This window comes from Octopus bimaculoides, chromosome 11 (assembly GCF_001194135.2).
Source record: "Octopus bimaculoides isolate UCB-OBI-ISO-001 chromosome 11, ASM119413v2, whole genome shotgun sequence".
Lineage (NCBI taxonomy): Eukaryota > Metazoa > Mollusca > Cephalopoda > Octopoda > Octopodidae > Octopus > Octopus bimaculoides.
This window is the reverse complement of record NC_068991.1, coordinates 60383056-60383613: the sequence shown is the minus strand read 5'-3', so window position 1 is coordinate 60383613 and position 558 is coordinate 60383056. Positions and strand designations below refer to the sequence as shown.

Genomic DNA, 558 nt, shown 5'->3' with positions numbered 1-558 from the left:
TCAAAGATAAGTGTTACGCTGGAAAACCAATGACAATTGATGATTTGAAAAATGAAATTCGAATACGTCTTGCAATGTTGTCGAATCCATTGTTGGATGTTATCAGCTTTGTTTGGAAAATGAAGGAAGGCAGTTTGAACATTCGCGAACACGCAGGAATGAGAGAGAACATTAAATTATTCTAAATGACAATAAATAATCGTTTCTACAACAATTTATTTTCCTGAATTTAATTTAACTTTTTAGGATTGTATGTATATCAATAAACATCTACTTGAACACAAAATGTATGAGTACTGGGAAGTCAAAGAGTGAGTACATCTTTTTGGGACACCCTATATATATAGGATAACGACTGAGTTTCTCCTTTTTTATATTGCGTATAGCTGCCTGCGTTATACTCCTAGTTGAAAAAGTCGAAAAGACTGCAAACGGTACTAACCGTTACAAAATGTTGTTGTAGTAGTAGTAGTAGTAGTAGTAGTAGTAGTAGTAGTAGTAGTAGTAGTAGTAGTAGTAGTAGTAGTAGTAGTAGTGGTGGTGGTGGTGGTGGTGGTG

General features: G+C 34.6%; 1 protein-coding gene across 2 annotated transcripts in view; it reads right to left on the bottom strand.

Moving 5' to 3' along the window:
* The window catches only part of LOC128249100 (transforming growth factor-beta receptor-associated protein 1 homolog), a 16051-nt gene that overhangs the window by 14813 nt on the left and 680 nt on the right, over window positions 1–558 (bottom strand). The window lies entirely within an intron of this gene.